The 23,114-nt window shown below is 42.9% G+C and overlaps 1 protein-coding gene across 2 annotated transcripts in view; it reads right to left on the bottom strand.

The window, feature by feature from the left end:
- Window positions 1-23,114, bottom strand: part of MAP3K13 (mitogen-activated protein kinase kinase kinase 13) — a 69,437-nt gene that overhangs the window by 23,677 nt on the left and 22,646 nt on the right. The window contains exon 3 of one of the 2 annotated variants that reach the window (XM_066556247.1): window positions 19,589-19,734. The gene's annotated coding sequence lies outside the window, so the exon portion shown is untranslated. Of the gene's footprint in view, window positions 1-10,875; window positions 10,946-19,588; window positions 19,735-23,114 lie in introns of those variants that run through there. The other variant, XM_066556248.1, reaches the window with a different exon arrangement.

Genomic DNA, 23,114 nt, shown 5'->3' on the forward strand with positions numbered 1-23,114 from the left:
AGGATGAGGTCACTGCAGAGAGGAGAGATAAGCCCTTCAGCCCACAGGATGAAAAACCCTGGGCTTCAGCCCCTCTCCAGCAGCAAACAGGAACAGCCAGGAACCTGGATTACCTTCCTGTATCCTGCCTGACCACATGGGGCTTGCATAAAAGCTTTATTTAGGTTGTAAACTTTGTTCTTTAAAAGAAAGCAAAACAGCAAGTGAGGCAGAGGTTGCAGCACAGCCCAAACCAGTAGAGGAGCTGAATCAGACCCATATGGGAAGCTGGAGAGTTGGTTATTCCTGACCTGCTGGTGACCAGCACTACAATGACAATTCAGCAGCGTGGGAAGCTGCAGTGTGACCTCAGAGTACAATTACTACTAGCAGCAGTTGTTCTATTATCACAGACTTTGTCAGAGATAAGAAGATGCTTCAGACCTGAACAGAATTTCAGAAAAACACCAGGCCAGGCCCAACTCAGTGTTCCTGGGCACAGCCCCAGCTCATCACCTAAAGTCAGGGAGTGATAAGTGATTGTTTAAACAAGAGCAAAATGTGACCACTGCACCTACAGAGAAATCTGCTTTTTGTAACATAGAATATTAAGCAATGCAAATAAAACATCAGCCAGGTATCCTGCATGAAACTCCAATGTAAAGGCTAGAATTTGAGGTAACAGTGTCCCAACGTGTCTCAAATTTAAGCCTTGGGAAGTGCATTAAGGATTAAATCAGACTTGGAGGATAAAATAACTTTCCTATTATGCGACTCTCAAGAGTACACTACTACAGTGTAAGGTTTTGCTTTTACATTTTTACAGTTCTCTGCCTCTGGAATGTTTGATTGTGAAGGTTTTACAGGGAATGAAGAGCTTTTCACTACACAGCTCAGCCAAGAACAAAGCCCCAGATTCAGGGATATCACGTCTGTTTCCCCAGATCAAATTGCTTTCCCCAACACTGAGATGTTTCAAATAAAAAAAGCCTTCAGGCACAGTGTCCTGCCACTTTACATGCCCCTTTATGTGCTTCATGGGGAGAGAAGGCATATAAAAGTTATGGAATTATTCCAAACTAGCATGATACAGCCTTATTTAGGCCCTTACATAAGTAGCCTAATTTTCAGAGGTGTAGCAAACTCATTGTTTGGAGAGCATGAGACAGCAGCACTCCTTTTAAAACAACTTCCTCTCAAGCCAACTTGAAGCAAAGTGGTGCAGAAACCCTGGGAAGGGGAGAAAGTGGTTTCTGCCACACCACATCAGTGCTGACTTGTTGGGGGAAATTAATTTTTTTAATTCTCTTCTATTGCAGTAAATTCTGCAATGTGCAATCTCTTGCTTTAGCAAAATATGATTTAATCCAATGAAATTAGGCTGGTTTAGATCTCACCATCTCTTGAAACAAGAGAAGAAGAGCATTTCCCAAGTTCTATTGTCATAGTTTATGTTATTCTTTTAGTCATAGTACCAAAAGGCTGAGATTTTTCATGTTGACCTCTTCCCAATAAAAGAAAAGGCAAATAAAAACATTTTCTTAAAAGTTTTAGGTTTCATTATATCCAAACTGCCATTCAGGATGTACTCATAAGGGCATGTAGAGCCAGGACAGGGTGGAATGGCCTTCAGCTGAAGGAGGGCAGGTTTAGTTTAGATATTAGGAAGAAATTGTTCTCTGTGGGGGCAGGGAGGCCCTGGTACAGGCAGTGTCCAAGGCCAGGCTGGACAAGGCTTGGAGCAACCTGGGATTGTGGAAGGTGTCCCTGCCCATGGCAGGGGGTGGGACTGGATAGTTTTTCAAGTCCCTTCCAACACAAAGCAGCCTGGGATCCCATGTCTATGATCTGCATGTGCATCATGAGCTTTCCTAGGGAAAGGCCTGGCCAAGGCTGTGCTATTTCCATCCGAGTGATGCTCCTGCTGCAGCAGCCTCCCAGTCAAAAGCTGGAAGCTCCATGTGTGGGAGGACTGTGCATATTTAAGAGATTGAGATTTCACAAAGTGCTGTTGCACACACTGACTTGAAGGCAGACCCTCGGATTTGAACTGTTTTGATGAGTTCATGCACTCTGCACTAACAAATTTCTTTTCTGTCTGGAAGGAGATTCAAGGCTCAATGTAATTTTGTACAATCACAACTTCTCATAAATGACTCCATTTCTATCAAAAGTATTTTTTCCAGGCAAAATCCCACCACCCTCAGACAAGAGGAGCATGAAATGCACCTCTTCTCAAAAGAGTGAGGCTGCTCCTCAACATGTCAGACAGCCCAAAATTCAGTCTGAAACTACAGATAAGTGAGAGTTTACCTGAATCACCAAGTGGGTGAATGAGCTACCAAGGCACCCTCTCACTTTGCCTGATATTGTGCCTGTCCCAGGAAAGAGCCATCCAGGAAGCGTCCTCACACTCCCCCAGAGCCACCAAGGCACGTGGCTGCCTATGCAAGTTCAGTATTCCCAAGAGTGTCAACACAATGGTCAGGTTTGCAGCTGAGTTAAGCCAATGCCTTGTGTGAACCATTACTGAAGCTCCTCCTCTAAAGTTTCTCCTTTAAAGACCTATGCTAAAAATTGAGTGGCAAATCAGACACAGCATTCCAGACAGCACACAAACCAAACCAAACAACAAGTCAGTGTGCTGGAAAGGTGGTGTAAGCTCAGAGGCCACCATTCAGCCTCGTGACAGCCCAAGTCTCCAGTAACACTACGTTTGCTTCCTTGAATGCTATTTCTTTCTTAGCCAGTGAAGCATAATCTCTGCTTGCACTTCCAACATGCAAAGGGAATAAAAGCAATTGTCTGACCCATGTTTAGGGCTGAAGCAGAGCTGCTGGCAGAAATTATCCAGCTGGGACATGGAACTACCACAGACAGAGGAGATTCCTGCCCAGATCATTACTTACAGCCAAGCCCTGCAGTTCCCTTGCTTCTTCCTGGTACCCAGTGTGATTTCCTGCTGGCTGCAGTGGGCACAACAAGGTAACTGCACATCTCCTCACTGATAACACAATTGGAATTTATGCGTGTGTCATCTCAACTAGTGGCTTGTGACAAAGCTTTAAAAATGTTCCAAAATCTAACAAAACCACAAAAAGCATATCTATAAGGCACAGACATCATGTTCTCCTGCCTCTTGTGACTCTCTCTCAGATTCTACAGGGAATTTTCACAACACATTGAAGCACAGTCCTCTCCCATTGCTGTACAACTCCAGCACAGGAACAACTGAGAGTTGCTGAATTGGCAAGTCCCAGAGCTTTTGTTGTCACTTCTGACCTTTGGGGGTGGTTTTACTATACAGGATTTCAACAGACTTTCTTTCCTGGTCTCCTGATGAAGAAAATATTACATGAATGGATTAGATACTCCTCTTCTGACACATGTTTTACCTTACTTGGAATATAGGTTTGTGTTTTGCATGGTTGCTTTGAAAACAAAAAGTAGAAGCAGATTTATCAATAGAGAATGAGTTACATATCACCAAAAGGCAAACTCTTTGTTTTCAGGAGGGTTGATTTTTTTTTAAAGTTACATTATTACATTAATTAATTACATTACATTTTTATAAGTTGCATTATCTGTTTTGTTAGGTTGTAAAAAAAGAAATCCCACTATGAAGCATGCCCACATTAACTTGGTATAACCCAGCCCAGGCTATAGGCAAAGCTTTAAGCCAACTATGGAGTAGCCCATGCAAAAGCCTGGGTGTTTTTAAGCCATCAATCTCCTTCTCAAGACACTGCTCCTTCAAGGAAGAACATTTCTTCCCTTCTTACTCCCACATGAATGCCCAGCCACAACCCAGCCTTATCTTTAAATAGTACAATTACATAGCCAAAACATCATCAATGGCTGATAAAACAAGTGAAAATTCTTCATCTGACCCAGCTGAGACTTCCTGTTGCTACAATAGCTCTGTTTATGTTTATGCATATAAACATTTCCTTACAACCAACAGCATGTTTACCTGGGAAAGTTAAGACTTGTCACATTGGCTTTTTTGTGCTTTACACTGCTCCTTCAGGTTGTCAGATAAACACTACAGTACTTCTGCACCTCCTGCAGAATCCTGACTTGAGCACATACTGTTGCTTCCTCTCTCCAATAAATATTTGGATGCCATGTTAACATAAGACAACTTTCTTCGGCAGACACCATAATCCTCACCTGAGTGATGCAGTAGCAACTGCTTAGAGCTCACAACTATAATAATCATCATCATTTTAAAACATTAATAGAATATTAAGATAACCATGGGCATTAAGCACGTGAGACCACAGACATGTAACTATGTTGTGTGTAGTCTCTGTTATCACAAAAAAACCCTGACTTTGTGATAATTTAATTTAGCTTTTCAATATATTCCATCTATCTGAAAACAGAGATATATCATTTTTTGAAAAGCGATTTTAGTTGTGCTATCCTTTTTTCTGTGGCTGTACCAGTGAGAAAGAGAACCCTGTCCAGCTCAGTGGCCTGAACCCTTTCTGACAATGACAAAAATAGCAGCATGTACCAGCCAAGAAACACCCTAATGGCTGAACTCCTGCTCTGTGCCGGGCCAGCTGCAGGTTTGCTTCGCACCTTGCACACCCCAAGCAGGCCTGCCTGAGGAGAAAGAAGTGGCACCTGGGCTGCAGCAATGGGATGAAGCCACAGAAGCTCAGGAGGTCCATCCATGCCCCTTTCCTGCTGCAGAGCCAGGGGAAGGGTGTGCAGGCAGGCAGAGCTGCCCCCAGCAGTGCCACCAGCTGCCCTGCTCACAGCACACTGGGCTGGGGCTGTGCCTCTGCACACAAAGCACTGGGCCTGTCTGGGCAAATGGGCCAAGGAATTTCTTAACCAGAACACCTCAGCAAACACTGGGCTGTGGCAAGGAGTTTTGTAGCTTAACTCTGTGTTGTAGAAGGTAACACCAGCCCTTCTTCACTTTGCATGCCTTTAATTCCTTCATTTCTTGGAACAGCCAGTTGTTCACTGCTTCAGTGGCACCTGAACATATTATCTCTAATTCCAGCTGTGATTTTAAAAATTATCCCATCCTCCAACTCCAACATTCTTTCTCAAGTCTAACAATTCTCACTTGACCTTCTCACTCTCCCTATGAAACTTGCTCTGAGTCTTTGATCACCTCTTTCCCATTTCTCCTGTATCACCTTAAAGTTATAGAACATAGAATCACAGAATAGTTTGAGTTGAAAAAAGCTATAAAAACCTTAAAATTCATGGGCAGGGACACCGTCCACTAACCCAGGTTGTTCCAAGCCCCACCCCAACCCGGCCTTGAACATTTCCAGGAAAGGGGCAGCTTCTCTGGGTAGTTGAGGAAGTCAGACCACAGCCAGGATTCCCAAAAAGGACAGAATGCCACAGAAATGCACAAAGGCACAATGGTCATTTTGGCTCCTCAGGATGCTGAGCTAACTTCCATGGGTCTCTTACTACCTAAGATCTCATTACTGAGCAGAAAAAGCTATGTCAGAGCCTAATTCTGGCTGTTGAGATTGATATTAAGACTGAATTGTGCTTAATCAACACTAAATTGAACTGATATTTTATCATCCAAGTTCACTGGAGGCTTCCACTACTCCCTGCAGGTGGCCTCCATAGTTATTACCCTCAACACCTTCCTTGTGAAGTCTCACAGCCTAAACAGAATATTCCTAAAATATCTGGATAAGGGAAGAAAAGGTGGGAAGAGTATGAGTAGAGCCATCTCCAAAGCAGAGAAAAATGTTTTAACATTACCATCCTTTTATCCCTACTCTTATTCCGTATCATTTAACCAGTAATCTGTCTGCCAGCCTGGTGTCTCGGTTATTTAATAGCTGTTTAGCCTCTTTAAGAGCCTCTGGTAAGTATTCCTGCCAAAATCCCAACAGACTGTATCAACCAGATCCCCCTTCCTACCATGCTCCTGTCTCCTCCAAAGATATTTAATAGATTTCCAAAGCAGACTTCACCTTAAAAGAACTGAAGAACTGGGGACTCTTATCCCCACATGCAATGTGTGCATCTGCCCTGGCTCTCAGCATAGGAATGAATTTCTACCTCCAGCAACGTGCGACAAATGTTTCACTAGAACCTCCTTCAGCATAAGGTCACAAATTTGTGGGGGGTGGTGAAGCTGTGCTTGATTTGGAAAGAGAAATCAAACATCCACTTCTTTTATTTTTTCAAAAGGAATAAAAAAAAAAAAAGCAATAAAAATTCCTCTTGGTGAGGAAGAGACACAAAGAGCCCATCCAGCCTCCTGTGAGTGCAGGGAGACCTCTCGGTGGCAGGGAGAGCACGTCCTGCTCCACCTGGCAGCCCTGCCAGCGCCGGCTGGGAAATAAGCACCTTACGTAACGGCGTATTTTCAGCACTACACACAGAAATGCTGCCTCTACCCTGCAGAAGGTATTTTTGGATCTGCTAAAATGCTACTGTGTTCTTCCAGGGCTTTGCATTCTTCTGCTCAGAAATTGCATAATCTGATGCCATAGGAAATAAGTGGTGTTGCATAATGACTCTTGTATTGGCTGCAGGGACCAGGGACTGCCCGTTCCTGCTGGAGAGCAGCCCTGCTCTGAGCCCAGGTGCTTGGGGAGAAAGGGGAACCCACAGCCACCTGCCCCTGGGGAGCAGGGGAACACAGCAAGGACCATGCAGGTACCTCACAAAAATCAGGGTAACTAAGTCACCCATTTGCTCTTTGTTCCCCTCCCCATGGCTGCTGCGTGCACACAGGGAATACCAGCAGCCCCACACACCATCTCACCACTGACACTCTCCACCACAGGCCCATCAAAAACACTGGAAAACATTCAGCTGGGATAAAGACAGACTAAATGCTGATCAGCCTTTTATACTATGGAATTACTACTGAAATTTGTCTCAGACTAAAACGTAGAAATGACCTTAAGTTACACTCTTCTCTTTCACCTTTCTAGCTGTCTCCATAGTAGGAAACAACTTTTCAAACCCAGTCACAGGCTTCAGGCTCTGTTCTCTTCTCTTCATCCTTCCCAGTTCTGTACTTTTACCTCATTGACAATCCCCATGCTATTATCGATCCATATGTTATTATATTACTATATAATTGCTACATGTTGTCATATTACTATATAATTACTATATGTTATTACTATTACTGTACAACAACAAGAGATTTAAGGATTCAAACTGAAATATTTTACAACAACAAACGCCAGTAAAATTTCCAGTTTAGTTCACAGAGGCCTTACAGCCTCACATTTCCATATTAAGGCACTAAATGTTCCAGTCCTATCAACAAACAATATCTTGGAATTTCCCCCCCTTACAGAACTGTAACACCCTATTTTCCTCCAAAGAGTAGCATTAAAATTAATTAATGTCTGAAAGATCTTTGAGGATGAAGATCAATATCACAGTGCTGCTTTCAGGAATCCAGTGAATGAATCAAAGTCTCACTTTAATTCACGTGAGGTGTCAGACTGGTCTCAGGTAAACTCGTTCACTCCCACGCTTGTTTTTATTTTTATAGTAGATATGAATTATTCAACATTTGCAAAGCACATTCAACATGTAAATGCTACTCACAGAAACTTCTCAGTACTAAGAGCTTATGTGCTTCACACCCAGGACTAAACTCAACAGCTGTCCATGAAAGTACAACAATTCCTGGGGTAGGGGCAGTGCTCTGGCCCCTGTCACCCCACACCAGGTCCATGCCTGGGTGTACCTGCTGGGAAGGGGAAGGACACTCAAAATCCAGCTGGCAGATCTGGGAAGGGAAATGACAGCAGTACTAAGTTGTATTTAGCAAGCACCATACACACAAAGAGGATTACTCCTTGACAGAGGCAGCACAATGCCCTGCTCAGGAGCCTCTTGTAAGCCTGTATTAGTGACAGTGCAGGGTTAGAGGTGTGAGCCTGCTCCACTACAGCTCTGTGTGCTGCTAACACACAAACAACACTGACCTGGGCCTGCTCCTGAGGCCTGGCACAGCTCCTGCCACCCAACCCTGCAGAGACCAGCACTCAGCACACCCCAACTGGACCACTCTTGGGCTGCAGCTGATGGCTCAACACCTGAGGATCTCCTCAGGCCCAGAAGGACAGTGAGGCTGGACTTCCCGTGTTTCAGCAGGAGAGTCACAGCTGTACAGCCACATTACTGATTTGGGTGTCCTCCAGAAGGTAACAGAGATGGGGGACAGGACAAGCATCACTGGAATGAACAGAATGTCTGCACAGAGACCTCCATTCCTCCAGCCCACCAGCCTCTCAGCCCTGCCAGGACTTTCTCCTTCCTTCCCTCCCAGCACCTCGGTGCTATGTTACCAACAGCTCCAGAAGGAACAGCACCAACAATCACAACTTCACCAGAGGGTTGTAAATCACAGACTTTACACAGACAAATCTGCTCTTCCTCCTGGCCTGCACCCAACTGTTGCCAAAGCCTTTGAACCCCCTCCAACCACCAACTTCTCAGCTGAAGTTGTAGCAGGGAGAGAGCACAAAGGTCAAAGCACACACTGAGTATTTACAGGGGTGGGAGTAACTACACACAGAGCTGCTGCTCCTGGCCCAGCCATAGCTGCCAACTTGGTATTCAGCCCTAAGTAGTCTGTGTTTTGGGTGAAACATTTATACCCCACTACCCAAGAGATGAGACAGATTTCCTCCAATGACACAAAACAGGAGCCTACAAAAGCCTCTGCACGGGATGTATTTTTGCCAAGGAGGGATAAAAGACAAAGTCCCATAAGCTGGACAGAGCTTGGTGAAGTGCCAAACTCCTGAGAGCTTCAGAGGTAACACTTGCCTCAGTTGACTCATTTAGATTCAGTTATGGCTGAGAACTCACTGGAAGTTGTACAAGCAGTGAACCTCCTGCTGCCTTCCTCCACTGAGACCTCAGGTCAGAGCTTGGCTAAAAGGCTCAATGCACCTTCCCCTGCCTGCCCTGGCCCCAAGGACCAGAGCTGAAGGGCAACTAGCACTGATTTAAAATCTGTTCACACAAGCCATGCCAGATTTATTTTTATCTATTTTTAAAAAGTTTTATTTTATAACTCTGCCATTTTGAGAAGTCCTACCCTCGAAAATCCACCACCCACATCTCAACTACAGACAGCCTGGAACAGGTACTAGGCAGGAACAACTCAAGCCTAATCAGTCACCATCTCACATTTGCTATTAAAAAAATCCTGAGAAAACAGGAAATACTTAAAACTTTTCTTATTCTGCCACTGCTTAGAGCAGACCCATGTTTAAATAACTTGTAATTGTGAAAGGTCTTACCTAGGGAGAGATTTTCAAATAAACCATTACTCAATTTTCTGATCCACTGGAGATAAGCAACTTACCTAGTCTTTACAATAGGAGATGAAAAAGGGAGGTTGAAAATGCAACCAAAAAGCCCCCAAACATGATTAAACCCAAGTTCACCTATAGCTGGGGAACAGTGGGAGTCCCTACCATTTATTCTGTGCTAGAAGTTACTTGCTAATTCCAGGCACAAGGGTCAAAATGAATGCTAGCTATAAATTTAACTATCGGGCAGCAGGGGACAAAGACAAATCTGAATGACAGGACTGCTCCAGATCAAAGACTCAGACTGAAGGCCCCAAAGACAGAAAACAAAACTGGTGTTAGAGCAAAACAAACAAACAAACAAAACCCCCACTACATCAAAATCTGGATTGATTTGTGTTTCTCAGCGGAAGGCTGTCACAGACAGAGTTCAAAGGGCTGCCTCTCTCTAGAAACAAAACCCGTATACATTCATTCAGGAGCACAACAAAAAGGGTAGTGACAAAAACTTTTAAACCCATGACAACTCTACCCTCCCCATTCTAGGGTATCCCAAGGTGTCTGTGGCTACCCACACAGCAGGTACTGTGGAAAGTGCCCACATTTCCAGCCAGACTGACTGCATCTCTCTCCCTTCAAACATTTTCATGTTTTCTCCCTCAAAATTATTGATCCAAACACATTCCTTCATCTTCTTCTACTGAACAGATTGCCTACTGCTAAAATCAGTATATCCAAACACATGGGCCTGATGTCATCTTTCTCCAGATCTACTTAAAATATCCCATTTTTCATTTACTTAAGGGAGACATGTGGTTTGATATGATTAAGCTACTGCAGCACCTAAACCACCCCCCAAAACAAAAATAAAGAGGAGCTCTTCTTTTCATTGGGAGAAAACATGACATCATGCCCATTCAGGTGAGCAGGAATATGACAAATCTTGCCCCAGTGAACAGTATCGTTAACTGCAAAGGTACTCCCAGCTCCCTCGTTTATTAGGAAAATGAGGGGTGAAAATTGTGTTCAGCACATCAGAGACAGCTCAAACTGCTATTTTCAATAATACAGGAGCAAATTCCTACCCAGCTGACTGAAAGAAAAACACACCTCCTTCATCTCAGAAATAAAATTAAATTATTTAACACTGTAACACACAAGAGGAATTGTCTGATTAGCCCACAAGGAAAAAAAATTACAATTCCCCAGAAAAGCAAAAATTACAATTTGCCTCTTTACACTATCTAGTAATTCTTAAGTCATTGGATATAAATGGAATATACAGGCATTCTCCATTGCCATTCCCTTCCCCTTTAAAAGGGGGGCACAAGAAGATAACGTGCAAAATTGCAAGTGAAAAATGTCCAGCACACCGACAGGCAAAGGCCAGGCCAGCTCTCAGATTCATATGCAGTGATGGATAAATTAAGGTTTCACGTTTCCTCTTCCCTTTCTCAGCATCATTTATTCAGCCCTTTCCCATCACAAATGCAACATCCATCTGTCCTTCCGAAATAAATGGCGAGAGGGGAGCGCTGACCATGAAACACCACACACAAACACACACCCCTCACAGAAACACACTTCCCCCTCAAATACTCACAAGGATGAAGATTTCCTATGTGATGCTCCATTTTCTTGTTTTAAAAAGATGGAAGGCAAAAAAAAAAAAAAGGCAAAAAAAAAGGGCAAAAAAAAAAATAAAAAGGAAGTGTTGCAAAATAAAAGGAAATTCCACCCACACAATCCTGCAGCCTGCTGCAAAGAAGCACCGAGCGTGCTGACGTCACGGATTCATGAATGGATGGAAACGGGGCTGGATGGAGCCCGGCGGGGGCTGCGCACCGGCAGCGCGGCCGGCAGTCCCCGCCCGCTCCGGGCACCGCCGGCAGAGCCCCCGAGCGGCGCCGCCGGGCCCGGGCATCTCCGCGGCCGCGGTGCCCGCCGCTGCCGGGAGCAGCCCCGCATCCAACAGCAGCCATCTGCCGCGGGAACCGAGCGCGTTCGGCAAGCAGAAAAGGAGTTCGCCGCCGCCCCGGCTTCTTACGGGATTACAAACCACGCGGATTATTATTAAAATAACTAAATATAAACACGGACCGGGAGGAAGGAGCCGGGAGAACAATAGGAGGCTTGTGTTTGATTAGCGATGCAAAAGCACCAGTAAAATAAAAATAGGAGCATTAACAAAATCCCACATTCGGCTCCAGTCAAACATTCCCGGCAGCAGGAGGACAAGCTCTCAACCCCAGTGAGGTCTGGGAACAAAGATCAGAGCAGGCAGAGTTTCACTCGGGCTATGTAAGGCATGGGGGGCACATCACCCACTCCCATTTCCACCCCAGTGCCAATCCCAAACCAGTGGGATCCACTTCACTGTGCAGAACATCCAAATCTTTGGCAGAGTCCTGGTAACCACCTGCAAGAGCAGCTGTGCTGCTGGATATGGATAGGGAAGGAGCACAAGTTGTGCCAATCCCAGTGCCAATCCCAAACCAATGGGATACACTGCACTGTGCAGAACATCCAAATCCTTGGCAGAGTCCTGGTAACCACCTGCAAGAGCACCTGTGCTTCACCTGGATATGAAGAGGGAAGGAGCACAAATTCTGCCAATCCCAGTGCCAATCCCAAACCAGTGGAATACACTTCCCTGTGCAGATCAGAGGCAAGGAGACCAAAATCTCTGGCAGAGTTCTGGTAACCACATACAAGAGCAGCTGTGCTTTACCTGGATATGGACAGGGAAGGAGCACAAGTTCTGCCTTCTTTTTGTACCTTTGAAACATGAGGGAAGGAATGGAGGGATGAGCATGACAAGGAATGAAGGTGAAGGTTTGAAGGATAACCTGGGCTTCAAGCTCTGCAATTGCACCATCTCAGAGTTGACCAGAATTCATCAATTTGGCCTCAAACTCCTTCTGAACAATTCGCAGCCTCAAAATTATTAAGAGACAGAATTCCCATATTTTCACCACACCATTTCCTCACCACTAGGAAGCAATTACGCCAAAACAGGGTGTCCCAAAACTTACTCTGGTGGAACACATCTGAAAATAATGTCTGAGACAATCCTACCTTTCCTTATGGAAAGTGGGTAACATCCCAAAATTAACCAGGATGTAACAACAAGACAGATTGGGGTTGAAAAACCAAGGATTTTGTGCCTACTTGATCTCATGTGAACAGCACCACTTCTGCAGAGAGGGGAGGAGGGCTTGGATTTTGGACTGTGGTTTCTGAATTGAGATTTATAAATCTGGCTAGGGAAAATGAAAAGGAATGCAAATTTCTTATTACCTACTTTCAAGATCAAAGAAACCACAAATTTAGTTTTGCTTTAGAAATATCTCTTCTTTAAGAGCTAAAAGTCACCAAAGCAAAGATTTCTGCCCAGGCAGCATCACTGCTGCAGCCTGAGCACTCCTGTACCCAAGGGGAAGCAGGAGTGGTGGGATAGAGACATCTCCAAAGGGATCACTCTGTGCCCCATTTCAAATCCCAGCTGCACCTGCTTTGACTCCCTGCCTTGCCCTCCAGAGCCCAGCACTCAGCTTTCCACTACCAAGAGACAGAGACAGCTTCCAGATTTCCCTGGCATTTTCAAAACAGACAAAAACATGAATTTACTTTCTTACCCTAAAGGGATCAATTCAGGAACTAGAAGGGGGAGTACAGTAGCACATGCAAGAAGTGGAAGAAGAGGAGAAATATTGCTATAGAATAAGAAAAGTCAGAATAAAAATAAAAGGAAATAATTTTCAGAGATTTCCAAGGGTTAATTGCAGTGACATTTATTAAAAAAAAAATGCAGCAGAGAAAATAAGTGGGAACAAAGCCCCAGGAGGACTCCAGGAGAAGAAAAGAGTTTGTGCATAGAATTTCATATTTTTTTGTCCATGGTGGTTTGGTTCAGTATCCCAACGCTTGATTTCATCTATACCTCAATGGCTCAGGTTAAAATTTTTAAACACAAAGGTCCTGAATTTAATACAAGGTAATGCCTTAAATCATTGTGAAACAAAATATCAATTCACATTGTCCTAAAATTGATGGCTGCTACACGATTATGTTGTGTTGCAACCAGGTAAGTATTTTCATAGTACACATTACACAGCTCCTTTGATCAGTAACTAAGTTGATCAATATTAAGAAAGAGAAATTATTCTCCTCTCACTCAGACAAAATCATTGGTAAAAGCAGGGAACTCAAGTATCAGATGCCAAATATAATTTGGTTCAGTATTAAAGTGAAAACAGAGGAAAAAATGTACTATATACAACAAGGGTATAAGATACTAAAAATCCAAAGTTTTTAAGGGACCACAAGAGTGCCAGTGAAAAATTGACAGGCAACAGGATTTCTGAAAGAAATTATGGGCAACCAAGTAACTAAACCAGTAGAAGAAATACCAGGCTAAACTGATGGCAATGGGTGCAAAAAGAAAGCTAAAAGTATTTTTAAAACTAACTAGTTTACCATATTTGAAAAATACAAGATAATTAAGTATTTCCAAGCCAATTAATAACTAATAGGAATGTTATACAGCATCTGCTAGGCATAACATTTCTAGTTGGCACATCCTATTGATTTGAGCCCAGTCCTAAAATAATCATTTAACAAGTTCTCCAATCCCGTGACCTTCAATTTTAATAAATTGGTGAACAACTAAAATTGCAGAAGACTGAAATACCAATATTATGCCAATACTCAAAAATAGCATACGGTGTTATTTGTAGGCCTTGGCAACTTGGGAAGAAATCCTAAGCCAGCCTTGGACAAGGAAGGACGGTTCTGCTGCCCTGGACCAAGGGCTGAGTTGTCCCAGGATCCTGCCTCTGCCAGTGGCCCATGGCAGCCACCCAGGGAAGCACAAACCCAAAGCAAACACTCAATGCTTCCCCTGGCATATTCCTCTGACAGCAGCAGCAAATTAGAAAAGAGATGGGAGTGACTCAAAGGTTAATTTCACAATTATGCAGCACTTAGGCTGTTAATAAACCTACTCAGCACACACTTGGAGGTACAGGAGGGACTGCTCTGTGAAAAGTTCCTACCTGGATGAGTAAATAAGTGAATTGAAGCAGCAAATGATTCTCTACCAGGAAAAAGCTTGGGTGAATATTTGCATAGATAAGGTGGCATTTCATTGTCAAGTCCTAAACACCTGTGAAACCTTGAATCCACTCTTCCCAGCCCTAGACACACATCCCTTCTCTGAGTGTCCAGGAAGGAAAGAATCAGAATCACAGAATCAGATTCTTGTTTGTGCTGTCATTATGTCCAGACCTGAGCTGGTGCAGCTCACTTTTCTCTTTTGTAAGGAGCAAAGCTTCTATTTCACACCCTTCCAAAGGTGCTGTTTACAGAGATTTATGACTGGACCCTATCTGATGCCCCACACATTCCAGAAATATCAGTTACATGAAACTGGAATATTGTGAAAAAATTGAAAAATTGAGCATGCAACACAGTAGTATAGGGCAATTTATTTTATTATTTTTCCTTTTTTTTTGTAATTTTGTATCTCTCTTACACACTGAATAGGGCAAATACAACACAGTTGTCTCAATGGCACTTTACTAAGACCAGAAATGAAATTTATGTATTTATCACTTAGGATTTTATCCAGAATGTGCCCAGACCTGGGACTTGAGAAGTCCTCCCTGCAGCAGCAGGTGAACAAAACTGTAATTTGACAAGACCAGCATTGAGACATGAGAAGCTTGACAAGAAGAAAAGAGAAAAAGCTCCAAAATGGGACATGTGCAACATCCAGAGAAAGGTGAGCAGCACTTCCAGTCAGGAGCCTGTTTGGAAAGGGAGGCTGTTTACAACAGAACAGCCCTGGTGATTTCAGACCCCGTTCCTGAGTCACCACAGCCCATGGCTGGGAGAGGAGTCCCACACAAATTAAGGGGTAAAACAAAGCTGGGGGTAGGTTTTGGTGCCCAATTGCTCCTCCACAAGCAAAAGGGCTGTGCCCAGAACATGGCTCAGAGCCTCTCAGATCAGAAACTTGAGATGTGCCTCTGCTCTCTGAACAGCAGCTTCAGTGAGCCACCAAGAGATCTCTGAATCTCAGAATCACAGGGTTGGAAGAGACCTTCAAGATCATTGAGTCCAAGCCATTCCCTGACACCTCAGCTCTCTGGGTCTGCTTAAACACGAAGGCAGGGAGCTGGAAACAGGCACAGACTCGCAGATCTGCAATACCCCAAGGGAAAGCTCCCTCTTCTTGTAAGTGTATCCCTAAAAGCTACTCAAGAAAACTCAGAGACACTTGTACCACCACTGCACAATCTCCAAATCAAAGTATCAAAGTACTACAACTGCTGTTAGCCAGGAGTGAGGTTACTTACACAAAGCACCTTTCACACTGTTGCCTGGTGTGTTTTGAGTGTGCTCACGTGGGTAGGAGCACATAACTCCAAGGACTTCCTCTAACCTTGTATTGCCTTCAGCAACACTCCAGGAACAGAGAGCAAAGTAAAATAAAGACACTAAAGGCACTAAATGACAAGGCAAAAAGGAGTATGTGTTTAGGCATGGGGTTAGTAAGGATTCCTTTTTTAAGGAGTTTCTGAGTCGCTTCCCCTCCTCTTTCCAGGTGAGCCCTGCCTCTGCAGTTCCAGTCTGTGTAGTTTTAGGAGGAGACATAACACTGTAATGCCAAGAACATGCATTGATGAGGCTGGGAAAGTTCAAAACACTACATTTGCAGACTACCTTCTCCTGAAGGATGGCAGCCCAGCTCCTGGGACATAAAGAGAAGTTCTGGAATTCTATCAGGAAGGAATATGGTGCTACATAAGAGACATTACAGCTGCTGAAAGGGCAGCTAATGCAGCAAGTGAGCAACAGCCTCCCCAGACTGACAGTGGTGGTGGCCAGCTGAGCAGAAACCATGAGAGAAAACCAGATCTATTTATTCAGGGAAACAGGCACAAAATAATATCCCCCTCAGAGAACAGGCTGAAATCAAGTCTTCCATAATAATAATGAACTCTAATAGGGTTCTCAGCAGTGAGAAACACTGAAGAAAAGAATTTTAAAAATAAGTATTCATCAATAGCAGTTATAAGGGACACTTGTAAAGCCAGCTGAGCCACTGTCACTTTTCCTCTGGCAGGTGAGGAACCTGCAAAGAGCAATGAGAGCTGACAATGAAGCCTCAGTATTAGTGCCATGTGGAAAGAAAGTCCTATAATTTATGTTGTTGCCACAAAAAGACATGCATAAATGGGAAGCTATTGCAGGGAGGAATTAATGAAACTGAAGAAGTGATTAAAAAATGCAGTCCAATTCCCCAAGGTCAAGTGTTGTTCAGAGAAAAAAAAATCACCTGCATAAATATAGAAACAACTGCTGAGCAGCTGCACAGTAGATAAGGATTGAGGATGGAGAGGATCAGAGACTGAGCACAAATTATAAATATCCAGTTGTCACAAACAAGGCAACTTCTATCCATTGACAGGAATACAAATTCCTGATCCCCTCAGATTTGATGAAGCCTTGGGGAAAGTCCATTTTTGGGAAAGGCTTGCTGGGAATGTGAGCAACCACCCCAGAATGACGAGCAAAGGCAGCCAGGTCACCAGGTGAGCTCTGAGGGATGGGGAGGTAACTCAGAGAGGTGGCCCAGGCTGGACAGAGTGAAATGAGAAGCTAGGAATGAGATATGTATGTTTCTACTAAATGCACAAATGGTTTCTTCAAAGAAAGAGGGAAGTCCTGCTCCTCATCTGCAGTGACCAGGAAAAGCAATGGACTCAAAGTGCAAGAAGAAAAAAATACTCAGGCTGTGAGAAGAACTTTTCTAAATGGTAAACAGCTCCAGCCTAAGGAACTTAAGTTGTTTCCTCTATTAGGAAGGAAACAAATATCATTTCACAAAAGCTGTCCAGCAATAGTGATATTGCTTTGATGCAAAAGATCAAGATGAACTATTGGAACCTCTGAGGGATCTTCTCTGAAGATACTGAGGCACTGAAAGCTTTACAGCAACAGCAGAAGCTGAAAAATTCCTCTGATCTTTTGCAGGGCAAGGTCTCACCAAATTTAATCTTTCTTATCCTTGCTACTGTTACACAACCCCTTTGAGGAGTAATATTCAGATTTTCTACCAAAAAACCTACAAAAACTGGAGAAAGCCCATTAAGAAAGCAGAACTCAAGTCATGAGACTGCCAGAATAAGGCTCTATATTTAGCACCAACAGTTTTCTCTGTAGTACTGTGATAAAGTTCCTTCAAGAAGAGTGGATCAGCTCTATGTAAATATTCCCAAGGCAAACAAAACCTGCTCAGCATCTTCCTCCCAGACCCATGTCACTCATGAAGCTTTCAGCAGGTTTTGCTTTTTTTTCCTCCCTCCCAAGAGGCTTCTGCTCCCCAGTGCTCACTGCAGACCAGAAGAGTCCTCTTGATCTGTGTGAGGTATCACAATGCAGAATTACTCAGTTCAGGAGCTGTGACATCACTTTAAATAGCAGAATATTCGAGTTTAGAACTCTGAACTTGTCAGCAGTGGGGCTTGGTCCTTGTTTTCAAGCACAACATTGGACACTGCAGTGTGATGGAGAAAGCACCCCAAAGGGGTCACTGCACAGCACCCCAAGTATTTTCTGAATTAAATCACAGAACTGATCTTAAGGGACAAGCAAAAGTTAAACAGACTTCACCCAAGGGGCACATCAAACTTTGCCGTTGTCCTAATACTCTTGCCCAAACCACCAGCTTTGTATTGCACAGCTTTGTATGTGCCCATCTTGGGAAAAACCAGCACCACATCAGTAAATTCAAGTCATGGCTAAGAGAGGCTGACTGAGAGCCATGTTCAAAAGCACATCAGCTGAAGCATTAACCGTGGGACCCTCCAGAGCTTCACAGAGTGTTCTATAACCTCCAGTGCTCTATAAATGTCACAGTGCCCCTTAGGGCCAGACCTTCCATCCTCAAGCCTCCTCTACTCAGCACCGCCATACAGAGCACTCCCATATTGAGTGCCTTGCCTATTAACCACAAAGAATCAGATCAATTAGAAGCAACTGATGAATTGTCACTGATGAAGCAAGGACAGGGTGCTTCAAGCAACTAATTGCTTTCACAGAGATGGAACCAGGTTCAAATCAAGGGAGAATTCAATTCTTCAGCAAAATAATTCACCTTAATAATAGCTCGTAACAAGAGACAGCCAGAATCTAAATATATGGATGCTCTGCCTCTACAGCACCCACCACTCCTCACAGAATGGGTAAAAATTGACAGCTTTTATATTAGGAAACAAATCCTAAAATGTAGCTCCATCTCACATCTTCCTGCAATCCCACTCAGAGGTGGCTCAGGCACATCCTAAAATTATGTATCTGTAGCTTTCTCTGCATGAAGCATCTCTGTACAAGAAAGATCACACAAACGTAAAGAAGATGTGTAGAACAAACCCATTTTCAGTCTCCTGGAGTAAAACAACTACTTTTTTTTGCATTACACAGATACCCAGCCACCAAGTGAAGAAAACTCTAAATAATTTTATAGACAAGAAAAAATGATTTTTCAAGCAGCATCTACAAAGAAACAAGCAACTATTTTTTACATATTCTTTTGAACTTAATTCCCCAAAGCTTACAGAGTTTTTATAGAATTAGCTCCTTTTCAACTCTTCATATAGACAGATATATGTGGTTTGCTAACAAGTTTTACCACTTAATTTTTAATACATAAGATAAATGTAGTTAAAATAAAAAATTGCACATATGACATAGAATCAAGAGATTATATATTCCTAGGAATGGCAATATCCAAAATAAACCATGGATTTCTGCTTTTCTGGAACTTTGCTGGTGTCTCTACTCCAGCTACAACAGCCTTGACTCCTCTGAGAATCTGCATTCTCCAGCCAATCATCAGGGAAATACCATAAAAAAGTACTCATAAGAATGGAAAATAATGTGCAAAAGCTGTCCCCTCACAAAATCAATACACCCAAATTAATAGATTCAAATGCTTTCAGACTCCAAGTTATACTGGAAAAATGTAAACATTTACTTCACCTCCATCTATGTACCAACCCCTTTGGCACTTATCCCTTCCTGTTACTCCCATGGGAGCTGGATCCCATCAGGTCTCTACAGGTTCAGCAGGGAAATGGCTTTGGACACAACATAAAACAAGAAGGTGAACTCAGCTCATGCCTACCTTAGAAAGGCAAGTGTATTTAGAATTTAAGGACAACTGCAGGAGTGAGCACATTATCATTTGATATCTCTTTGAGTTTCTGACTGGTAACTACAATTTGAATATCAACAACTGCTGGTACCTGATCATTGTTCCAGATGCACTGGAAGCCCATGTCCTCTCGGCTCACTGCACATGTGCCTCCTCTTCAAGTCACAGAAATCAAGCTGTCCTCGGAAGCTGCACCATGGGTAGTGTTTAGGACAGTCCAGCACTGAATTCTTCTCTCTGGAAAGAACAAGGAAGCTCAGAATCCTGCTGAAGTGCATTGAAAAAATGCTCCCAGGACCAAGCCAACACATCCCCGCAGCACATCGTGATGTTACGTGGCACATTCGAAAGCAGCAGAGAACATCCAGAATTAAGTATGCACTCTCAAAAAGGAGCTGGGAGTAGAAAAATACCCCAGCATATTTAGTACATCCTTTCTTAGCACAGGCACACACTCTGTAATCCTTTTATGGTACAATTTTAATCTAAATTAAGCAAGCAGCTCCAGTAAAAGAGCTCAGAGCTTTCCACGTTACAAAATTACATCAGGATTGGATTAGCCTGTAAAATAACATACATCAAGGTAATCTATTAATAATATTTTACACCTAATTTTATACTCAAACTCCAAGCTATTTGTTTTCCTAATTTTAAGCAAATTTTAGGAAAGCATAACTTACTTCAGTCCTCCTACATACATATAACTCAAAATATCATTATTCCTGTTACTACCAGAACTATGCAAGGAGAGAGACAACAACTACTGAGACTCCCAGTCCTGAGCCCACTGCACTTTTTCCACCACCCCAGCCCCCTCTCCCCCCCCAAATTTACCAGGCTGCAGGACTTAGCCCAGTTCTACATAAAATTAAAGATAAACCAACACCTTGAAATTACAGAACTTTAATGCAAACTCAAAACTACCTGGTCTTAAAAAAGCTCCTCTCTACCCACACATATGGTTTCCCTCATATGCTTCAGCATCCTTCAGACACAACCAAGCTACTACAACACTGAGGAAGAGGGTTAGAAATATCAGCACAGTGACCTGCCAGAATTAAGAGACTTAGACAAAAAAAATCCAAGTGGCACCACCTGCCTCATGTTCTGCACCATAATTCAGCTGCTCTCAAGGCCACCCCCAATGTTTGGGAAGTTCAGCTCATTCCTAATTTTTTCCTGAAGTAGGAGCAAGGGCCAATTGTATTTGAGAAAAATACTAAGTTTTGTCACCACTGTCATTTAATTTTATATCTCTCCTTATCTTTGCTGGCTTGCCACAAAAACAGGACAGGTAATTCCACATTCCCAATAAGGGAAAACTTGTGAGGTCTGGGTCAGGCTACATTCACAGGAGGATGATGATATAACAATATTCTTGCACAGGAAAGTACCAATTTGGAGCCTGTGTGGCCCCATATCAGGCTTGCATTAACTATTTTAATTACAGAACAATTTCAAAATAAACTCTAGAGAAAACATACATGTATCTTAACAGTTTTGTTAGACAAACTTTAGAGTTTATACTTTATGTATTAAAAATGTAAATATTTGCCTTTATTCACAAGAAAACTATATGGTTCAATTAAATCAATGAAAAAAGCCTCAAAAGCTAGTAATTATAATTTTTCCCACTATTTTAAGACAGGAAATGATACATGTAAGTATAATGTTTATTTTCTTGCTTAAGAAAACAAATACTGTAAGCAATACTACAGATGAAACAATAATAAGATTGAAAGAATCAAAACCACACAAAATAGGAAAAAATATATTGGAATACCTTATCCTTGTAAACACAAATCATATACATGTATAGGAGACAGCAGAGAAAATTGGAGAGATGTTCATAAAAAACATGAGACACCAGATGCCCAAAGTTGGCCAAATGCCACTGGAATAAATTACTGCATTTCACATGGGAAAAAAATTACAGGTTTTAAGGACAGGTTTGAAATCACCATTTATCACTGGCAGCCAAGGTGGGAATAGTCAGTGCCTAAATGGGAAGGGACTTGTGGGGCTGGAGGACTTTCAGCTCTTCCTGCAGTTCCATTTACCACCATCTTTTATAGCCTTGGATTGGCTTTTAGCACTTGCTTCCCACATCCAACCTGAAAGATTTCATGCCTCTATAATCCAGTCCAGGAGCCAGCATGGTGTGTGGCAGCTTCAAGCTCTTAAAGATGCATAAAAGCACTTACTGACAGTGTAAAAACTGCCAATGTGAACAGGAGAGACCCAAAGGCCAAAGGTGTGCAATACAGAAACCACCCCCGCTGGGAACAGGGGCACAAACACACCTGCTGATTGAATTTTCTTTTTCTCCTTTAACATAATCATTGTGGACCCAAAGAATTCTTTCAATCTAGTATCCTACCAAAATAGCAGCAGAATTCCAAGTATTTGGATTCAAGTGCAGACCCCTGCAGATGGATTTTTGTTTAACAAACTGAACAAACACAACATTATTTGCTTCGAAATTCTTCTACTTGTGATGAAAGCCGAGCTGTGCTGAAATCAATAGGACTGTTGGCATTGTTTTCCACTGAGCTGGAATTTCATTTCCTGTACCCCACTTCAGATCTGCTAAAAACCACTAGAACAGAGTTTTGACCTTTCACAACAACATCTACAGCTCAAAATAAAGCGTTTTGTGCAAAATAAATACTTACAGGGCAGGTTACGTAAACAGCATGAAAGCAGCAGCTGTGGCTGCTTTCTTCAGAGAGAAAACTTTGCCCCCAGCCTGGCTGCTCTGGATTAATGATGTTCCTGTTCCACACCATGGCTCTGAAGCCTTGGGAAGTCCCTATCCCAACCCAGCAAGGTGGAAAGGTTTGTTGTTTTAACTGTTGGCTGATAACAGCTTATCAGCAAGTTTTCAAAGGTTAAGCTCAACACACACCATGGCACAAGTGCAAGGAAAGGACAAAGGAAGTGTTGAATTAGTGCTCCCTCTCCTCCTGCAGCAAGGGACAGAAATCTCTCATACCCCATGTCCTGCAGCACTGCCAGCAAAGAAACTTGAACCAAAACTCCTGTTTGAACTGAAAACATCTGAGAACCCAACAAAAGTGCCTTGTTTCAAAGGAGGAGCTTGCTCTGCCTGCTGCATTCCCACTGGCTGCCACGTGGGAAAAGCTAACCAAAATCTTTAAATTTGGTCCTTAAACACAAAGCAGTTTTATTACTGCTGCCAAATTTATCACTGACACCAAGCTCCATGACAACTCACTGGAAAACAAAAACAAAACAAAATCTTCAATTTAGGGCATGCTATGATTTTTATTTCTATCCCAATCATGTTACTGAACTATAAAGGGCTGATGCAACCTTAAACCAGAAAAAAAAAAGCACCCAGTTACAGACTCATTACTAATTCATCCTGGCTGAAGCTGCATACCAGCAGCTGCTGCCTCTCTCAATTAACAGCAAATATTGAACAGTATTGTCATTTAACGGTGTTTACTGCCTGCTGCCCTGTCCACTGCTGCATTTTCAAATGCTCTGGCACAATTTAATGCATCAACACGAATAAACAGAGCTTAGTTTAACCCTTTATGTATCACAGCAGAAGTTTTACTCCCTTCCTACATTCATGAGGTGCTTGGCAG

The sequence above is a fragment of the Molothrus aeneus genome, chromosome 10, assembly GCF_037042795.1.
Source record: "Molothrus aeneus isolate 106 chromosome 10, BPBGC_Maene_1.0, whole genome shotgun sequence".
NCBI lineage: Eukaryota > Metazoa > Chordata > Aves > Passeriformes > Icteridae > Molothrus > Molothrus aeneus.